We start from the raw sequence: 8461 nt of genomic DNA, 5'->3' as shown, positions 1-8461 counted from the left end.
CCCCAACAAAGGTGTAGAGCAGAACAAGACCATTTCCCCTTAACATTTACCCTAGAATAATAATACTTAAATTCTGATTTCATCTTAGTAACAGCAACACAAACTCTCTCCACAACTAGGAAAATTGAATAATACAAAATCCTGCAAAAACTGTACTCAAAACATATAGAAAACCTGCCACCCTACTGCCAGACATAAATAGTAAAATCTGACCTATGAAAAGGTAGACTGCAAATATTACACCTTAAAATACCAATATAGCTTCTTTTAGGAAAACAGAACAAGTCATGCTGCTATAGATCTCTATACTTAAATTACCTGCTAGCAGAATACCTCACCTCAGTCACACATGAAGAACACAAATAGACCATCACCAAATGCAGACTAAAGTAACCTTAAAAAAAAAAATACATGCAGAAAAACGGAACTGGAAACTGCTATAAGCCAGACTCTGTATGAAGTGCAACAATGGAAAAACAGAAACATCACCATTCCTCAAAAAAACCCATTAAGCAATACAATAAAGAAATATAAAACAATCATAGTAAAACCATATAAAAGAATAAAGAATTCAAAACAGTTGATCAATAATTAAAAACTCATTATAAATGTTTAGGGGGTTTATGTTGGAGTCATGGTTTAGCTGTTCCCGAAGCCTTTGGAATCCCCTCTCCTGCTGCTGGAGGTCAGAGTATTCTGCAGAAGATTACAGCACCTAATGTCATCAACAGATGCTGGTTTGTCTCATAAAAGATAGCGTACCATAGCACGCAGCCACCAGCACACTAACAAAGCTGTACGCCTAAGGAGGAAACTTTTTATCCATCTTATGGCCTGCCTACTCTCAATTTGTTTTCCACTCTATTTTTGTCAACATTGGGAAGAAAAGGAAAGGCATAGTTTGTGCCCTCCCATCTGGGTCTTCTATCTCTGTGTTTCAGTCATTGGATAGAAGGATTTTTTCACCCAACTCAGATGGGATCTATTAAGCTTAGGACTGTGCCCCTTTGAGCCCCCAAATACATGTTCCTCCCAATGCAGGTGTTGGGATAGTTGCTAGTCCGGTGGAAGTTTCCCTCTTGCCCAAAGTTGCCATGGGGCAACTTTTGGAGGTGGGAAGGTTTTGCCACCAATGGAGTCATCTTGCTTTTTGGGTAGTCCAGGTAGGACTGTTCTTCACAATTTGCCAGGAACCAATATCCAGGGACTCTCTGGGAAGCCAGCTCTGATTGCATAAAAGTTTTGAAAAATCTTTTAACCCTTAAAGTTGAACTATGGGTGAACTAGAACAGCAGATTAATTCTCAAAAACAAGAAATCCAAATTTGTATGGTCAAATTGGTCAGTATTGAAACACAATGTAAGACCCTTCATTTTTGTGACATTTCTCTAATTTGTGATAAAGAAGCTTTGCATCATAAATTGGAAAATCTTGAAAATTATTCCAGGAAGCTTAATTTATACATTTTAAACTTTCCTTAGTCTTCATTGATGACTCCTACAGAAATGTTGAAAGTCCCTGTAGAATCTATTTATCCAGTTTCAAAGGTTTTCTTTACCTTACCGCAAGAGGAAGGAGAAAGGCAGGGCTAGGTCCTCAAGATCCTTTGGAAGTTTCTTCCCTGCCTTTGGATTTAACTATTTGCAAGACTCTCAAGAGGAAGTCCATTCCAGAGCAACATTATTTATTATTTCTGACTTGAACCAAATAAAGTGTGGGTGATGACAATGATCTTCCGTCTCAAGGAGAAATTATTTCTTGGTGCAAATATTTTCTTGTTTTCTAATGTAACATGGGCTACTAATTCTTTTAATTGAAATACCTAGTAGGCAGTGACATTAAATCCATAATGTCAGGGAAAGCTAGACGTTATCGAGTGATTGGGACTGGCAGAGGAGGCACTTCAAAAGGCAGTGCCAGTCCCCCATTAAAGTTAAAAAAGGACCTGTTCCAATCTAAAATCTCTGGAGGGGCAGGCAGTTTCATCCGGAAAAAAATGACATTTAAAGATGATGCATCGCCACCACCTGTTTCTGACCCTGTAGTTTTGGAGGTGAGAGAAGGGGAGGCTGAGTCATGCCAGATAAAATGGTGACACCCAAAAGCAGCAGTGCAACAGCAGACTCGATTTAGCATTGACAATGTAGCGCAGGCACTGTTTGCTTCTGATTCCGATGAGGAATCTTCTTGTGTGGGATTCTCAACATCAGAAATGGAAGAAGTATTAGCTGAAGAAGGTTTAGGAGGATTAGTTAGTAGAGATGAGCTTCGTTTTTCTGGTTCGGGTCAGGTTTCAGTTCGGGCACTTTGTTGGAACACTCGTTTTCCCATGGATCGTTTTTTGCCAAAAATGAAACTGGAACCCGAACCCGAAACCAGAAAAACGAATAAAAAAAGAAAAACCGTGAATCGGAAAAAAAACCACCCCAACTCTTCACATTTACTTTCTTACAACCCCCCCCCCCCACCACCACCATCCCGATCCTTCCCCAAGACTTGCCAAAATTACCTGGTGGTCCAGCAGGGGTCCTGGAGCAATCTCCTGTACTCGCGCCGTTGGCTGCCAGTATTCTAATGGCGCCAATAGCCTTTGCCCTTACTATGTCACAGGGGCTACCGGTGCCATTGGTCGGCCCCTGTCACATTGTAGGAGCACAAGATGGTGCCGGCCATCCATTGTTCCTACCATGTGATTGTGATAGAGGCCAACCAATGGCACCGGTAGCCCCTGTCACATTGTAAGGGCAAAGGGCACCGGTGCCATTTTGATTCGTGGTAGGCCCGATGGCCTGAGAGGGAGGCATCGCTTGCAGGACCCCGCTGGACCACCAGGGCTTTTAGTAAGTCTTGGGGAGGGATAGGGATGGTGGGGGGTTGTAATAAAGTAAAATTGAAGGGTTGGGGTGTTTTTTTTCCGATTCTTTTTTTTCCCCGATTCTTTTTTTTTTTTATTCGTTTTCCGACTCATTTTTACCAATCCGTGCCACCAAAAAATGATCTGCGGGAAAACAAAATTTTTCAATGAAGCGCCCAAACCGAAATCCGACCCGACATGGAAAAACTAAGCTCATCTCTACTTTTTATCTCCTATCCCATAGTTTCTCTCAGCAGGTAAGAAGCGCTTAGAAAAGAAGGAGCAAGGATGGAGTACATTGGATTCGCTGTACTGACTTAAAACCACCCCCACACCTACGTCAGATGCGTCGACCTCCACAATGAAAGGATGGTGTGGATCAGGGTAGTGGAGGCACGGCTTCTTTTGAAAAGACTCTTTGAGCATCATGAAGGCTGAGATGGCTTCAGGAGACCAGTTGGCAGGGTTGGCTCCCTTCTTAGTCATAGCAGTTAGAGGGACTGTCAATGATGAAGTTTTTGATGAAGGATCGGTAGTAGTTGGTAAATCCTAAGAAGAGACATAATGCCTTTAGGCCAGTGGGTTGAGGCCAGTCCTGGATACTCTCAAGTTTCTTAGGGTCCATTTGAAAACCGTTCTTAGAAACGATATATCCCAGGAACCCCACAAAATTACAGCACTTGGTTAACCATATGCTCCATCTGCACCGGGATTATACTACTGCCTACCTGGACAACATAGTGGTCTACAACCCAGATTGGAAGTCATACCTAAGCCAACTTCAAGCTTTACTATCCACTCTGATGGTAAACCCAAATAAATGCTTGTTGAGAGGACAAGAAGTCCAATAGCACAAGAAGTTCAACACACAATTAAACTCTGGAATTTGTTGCCAGAGGATGTGGTTAGTGCAGTTAGTATAGCTGTGTTTAAAAAAGGATTGGATAAGTTCTTGGAGGAGAAGTCCATTACCTGCTATTAAATTCACTTAGAGAATAGCCACTGTCATTAGCAATGGTAACATGGAATAAACTTAGTTTTTGGGTACTTGCCAGGTTCTTATGGCCTGGATTGGCCACTGTTGGAAACAGGATGCTGGGCTTGATGGACCCTTGGTCGGACCCAGTATGGCATTTTCTTATGTTCTTGTGTTCTTAATATATGGGCTAAACTTTGGGGAAGGATCAAAACTATCTACAGTCCAGGAAGATTGAGGAAATTATCTAGGTACCAGTACCACAAACTAAAGGAAAAGTAAGGGCGTTCCTAGGTCTGACAGGCTACTATAGAAGGTTTATTCCTAACTACTCCAAGACGACAGAGACACGAGGCTCTTACTGAAGAAAATCACCAAAAAAAGCCCAATGGTTGGCCAAGGCAGAGTAAGCCTTCTGGGAGCTGAAGGAAATCTGCACCAATCCTATCCTAATAACTACAAACTTTATGGAATCCTTCATCTTTCAGAGGGATGCATTAGAGGTAGATCTGGGGGTCATCCTCGGCCAAATGAAAGATGGCCAAGAACAACTGGTGGCCTATATAAGTTGGAAGCTCCTGCCATGGCTGAAAATGCACTCTACTATGGAAAGAGAGGCATTAGTGGTAAAATGGGCCCTCAAAGCATTATGATATTATCTCCTGGGATGGCAGTTTACCCTGATAATTTACACCAACTGCTCACATGGATAAATTGGAACAAAGTGACCAACACCAGAGTGATGAGGTGGTTCATGGCTTTGCATCCCTTCAGTTATAAAATTCAGCATAGGCCTGTGAAGGAGAATGTAAGTGCTGACTTTCTGTCATGAGAGGTATCCTTGACACAGGCAGGGGCTCACACAAGTAGGGGTGAGCTGAGGGGGAGGGTATGTGATAAAGTATTTTTAAAAAACTCCCTCAAACCACCTTAAAATACAGGGTAGAATCATCTACCCTGGTCCACCTTAAGCCATAGGGCTGGAAAGGATTCTGGGTCCTGGGAGTAAAGGATCAGTGCCAAGAAGGCATAGGGAGGGCCCTGGGGAGCTGTGTCGAGCCCATGTTATGCCTGTACTGGGATGTCTGAGCTACTTAAGTACTTTAAAAGTGAGGTTTTTCTGTTTCCTTTGAAATTTTTGAAAATAAACTTTTTGTTCCTGGCCTGAAAAGCCAAGTCTTGCTGTGTTTCTGGGCTGTTCTAAATGTCGTGGTGAGCCCAGTGCTACAGTCAAGCAGTCCCCTTTCTGCAGAACAGAGTGTGAGTTGGAAGGTATATCCACAAGAAAACATTGGCCCATGGAAAAGAGTCCAGGTTCAAGGTTTTTTTAAAATTATCTACAAGGTTTGCAGGTATAAAAATATTGGTGGAACCTTGCTCTTTATTTATTTATTAAGCTCTTATATACTGTCGTTCAGACTGGCCATCACAATGGTTTCCATATGTAAAACATAAATAACAATAAAAATAAGATAGAGCAATTATTCGTAAAATATAACAAAATAAAATACAATAGGCAAATAAAATACAGTAAAATAAATCTTACACAATTAGAACATTTCATTAATATGTTAAAAGTTTCTCTCTCTCTTTCTATTTCTTCTGCACTTTGAAAAAATACATGTATGTCTCAATATCTATTTATGTATTTTCCCTTCCTTGACCCAACACCACCACTAATATGGCCCAATTTTGCTGCAGCTGAATTTAGCTATCTAGGCAGACAGATGTAGCCACCTTGATCCTCTGAAAGTTATCTTCAACAGATGGAACTTTTCTATAATTCTATTATGGCTTCTTGAACAAGGCCATAGTCTATTCCCAGTTGCAAGTATATTCAGTCTCTATCCTTCTTTCTGTTTGCTATAATATATATCTCAAATGGTTGCTATCTATGTGAAAATACAATTCTGCCCACTAATTTTCTGAGAGCATTGATAACTTCTTTGTTTCGTAAACTGTAAATAAAAGGGTTCATCATAGGAGAGGCAGTAGCATAAATTGCAGATATTACTTTGTCTGCATCCAGGTTATTGCTGAAAGCAGGTCGAACATAGGTGTATATTACACCTCCATACAATAACGACACAACAGTGAGATGGGATGCACAGGTAGAGAACGCCTTCTTCTTTTTCTCAGCAGAACGAATTTTCAATATGGCTAAGACGATATATGTGTAAGAAACGACTGTTAAAATGAAGCATACCATGCCCAACACAACATCATCTATTATAATCACCACATTATTGATGTAAGTATCCGAGCAGGCTGCCTTTAACACTGGGGGGATTTCACAGAAGAAGTGGTTAAGAATGTTGCGCTGGCAGAATTTTAACCTGAGGACTAAGCTAGTGTGCATCATAGAATTCAAGAATCCAAGCACCCACACAGCTGCAGCCAGAAGAATACAAGTCCTCTTGCTCATGATGGTTGTATAATGCAGTGGTATGCATATTGCAACATAGCGATCGTACGCCATCACTGTCAATAATATGGTCTCTGCACTCAAGGCTGAGGAGAAGAGACAAACTGAGTTATGCATCCAGAATAGGAAATAGATTTCTCCTCTGACAAGATGATCTGTAAAATCTTAGGAATTGCAACTGTTGTGCAACAGATGTCTAACATGGACAAGTTGATGAGAAAGAAGTACATGGGCGTATGAAGGCGAGAGTCAGTGGCAATGATGGTAGAGATCACAATATTGCCCAACAAAGCCAGCATGTAGATAATAAAGAATATGGCAAAAAATAAGGGTTGGAGGTGTGGATGATTTGAGAATCCCATCAGATAAAATTTGATGGGCATTGTCTCATTCTCTCCTTCCATTATGGCAGAAATGTTTATCTGTAGAAATGGAAAAATAAAGAATATTAGAAAAATAATAGCAGTGAGCTCAATCATAAAAGAATTAAATTATGAAAATAGCATATAAAAAGCATGTTTAATCCAGAATAACTTCTCACCAGGCTCCCTTGCTACAAAACCTTACTATTAAATTAGCAGCAGCTCATAAAACTAATCTTTCTGCTGACAATGTTCACAACTACAGCAGTATTACTAATAGTTATTTACTTATTTAAAAATATGTGTATCCCGCACTCTACAATGCATAAACCATAAATTCAGACGTAAAAAACATAAAAGTTAAAATAGTCTTGGAAATATCAAGGTTAATTCAGAAGGTTTAATGATCTGAGACAGCAACATTATTTTCTTGTGCTTCCAATGTTGCTGGAAGTGGCTGTGAGCAGTTAAAAGTCTACTGTGCTCCTGGCTGGGGATTTTGGGATTGAGTGTGGATCTGGTATATAAAATAGAAGTTGCGGGTGAGTGAGGAAGGAAATGCGTGCAGCCTAAATTTACAGACAAATAGCAGGGAAGGATTGGGGGTGATCCTATGATGCTAATTCCCACTGCTTTTTAAATTTAAATTTGGTAGGGTGGGGTGGGTGGGTGAGAGGGTCTGGAAATATGGGTGGAATTATATTTTAATGGTTTCTGGAATGGTAGATTGGGAGCTCAGGCCTAAAGGCCAGAAAGTTAATTTTTAAGTTCCAATTTGCTGCCACTTAACTGGCTATATTACGAACATAGTAAGTTAAGTGAAAAGGTATCTGGCCACACATGGCTTGATAACTTCCAAACCTAACTGGTTATATTTAAACAGATTTGAATTCTATTTGGTAAGAATGTTCATTGTTTGAAACAAATGGGTAAAATACAATTAATGAGATCAGTAGGTTGGTCCAGCTATGGATAGGGCATGCTCCCTAGTTGGGGAGAGATGTGTAGACTTGATGGGGGGTGTATGTAGGGTGGCGGAATATTGGGAATTAATTGGTCTGTTGGTATTGTGGAAATATAGAGAATTGTTGAGCCAATGCATATCGTGTGTATATAAGGTTTTGTGTATGATGGATAATGTTTTGTAGCGAATCCGTGCAGCAATGGGGAACCAGTGTAAATTTTTTTACCTCCTTTTTTGAGTCTAGGTATAGAAAAGAAATCATAGGTGTGAGAAGGTAGTTGATTGAGCAGGACAGTGTCCGTATTCTTAAGCCATGTCTCAGTGATTGCACAGATATCCGGTTTGTCATCTACGAGAATGTCGTGGAGAATGGGGGTTTTCTTGACGATAGATTGAGCGAGGAAAAAGAGGAGGGTGAAGGCTGTAAAGCCAAAAAATTGGGTGAATGGGGTGAGCATGATAAGCAGCAAGCGTTTGGTTTGATATGTGTGATTGGTGTGCATGTATTTATGGGCATCCCAACAGAGAGATTCCAATAATAAGAACATTAGGTAAAGTGCCTATCATTAAAAACTTACCTGAGATAAAGATTCAAATTTATCTCTGTCAACTGAAAAGCAGAATGAAAATACAAACAAAAAACACATTTTGAAATCATTATAAGCTAATGCCAGAAGTCTAAGAAGTAAGATAGGAAAATTAGAGTATATAGCAGAGAATGATGACATAGACTTAATTGTCATCTCAGAGACATGGTGGAAAGAGGAAAACCAATGAGATAGTGGTATACAAGGACACAAGTTATATTGCAATGACAGAGAGGAGCATCTTGGTGGTGGGGTGGTGCTTTATGTCCAGGATGGCATAGAGTCCAACAGGA

The 8461-nt window shown here is 40.4% G+C and overlaps 1 pseudogene; it reads right to left on the bottom strand.

Annotated features, from left to right (window-relative positions):
• Positions 1–5718: 5718 nt before the first annotated feature.
• On the bottom strand, positions 5719–6659 carry LOC115075258 (annotated as a pseudogene).
• Between the last annotated feature and the right edge of the window lie 1802 nt (positions 6660–8461).

Source organism: Rhinatrema bivittatum, chromosome 13, assembly GCF_901001135.1.
Source record: "Rhinatrema bivittatum chromosome 13, aRhiBiv1.1, whole genome shotgun sequence".
In the NCBI taxonomy this organism is placed as follows: Eukaryota; Metazoa; Chordata; class Amphibia; order Gymnophiona; family Rhinatrematidae; genus Rhinatrema; species Rhinatrema bivittatum.
This window is presented reverse-complemented; position numbering and strand designations above follow the sequence as displayed.